The following is a 225-nucleotide window of genomic DNA, read 5'->3' as shown; positions in this document are numbered from 1 at the left end:
TATATATATCTATATATATGTTCCTCCCTAAGTGATTCCGTCTGGCATCTTTGCTCTCTCACTACTGGACGTGTATATATCTGCGGATGTCTCTATGTATCTTGTAGACAGAGACAACAAGCTTGCTGGTCTTTTCAGTCTCTGAAACGTATCTACGTCTTCTTTCTCTCTGTATCTCTCTATCTTCATAAGCGCCTTCTACTCTCTGAGTCTATCTAAGTATCC

This window comes from Cystoisospora suis (genome assembly GCF_002600585.1).
Source record: "Cystoisospora suis strain Wien I chromosome Unknown contig_8271, whole genome shotgun sequence".
Lineage (NCBI taxonomy): Eukaryota > Apicomplexa > Conoidasida > Eucoccidiorida > Sarcocystidae > Cystoisospora > Cystoisospora suis.
The sequence above is the reverse complement of the archived record's forward strand: the minus strand, read 5'-3'. Positions refer to the sequence as shown.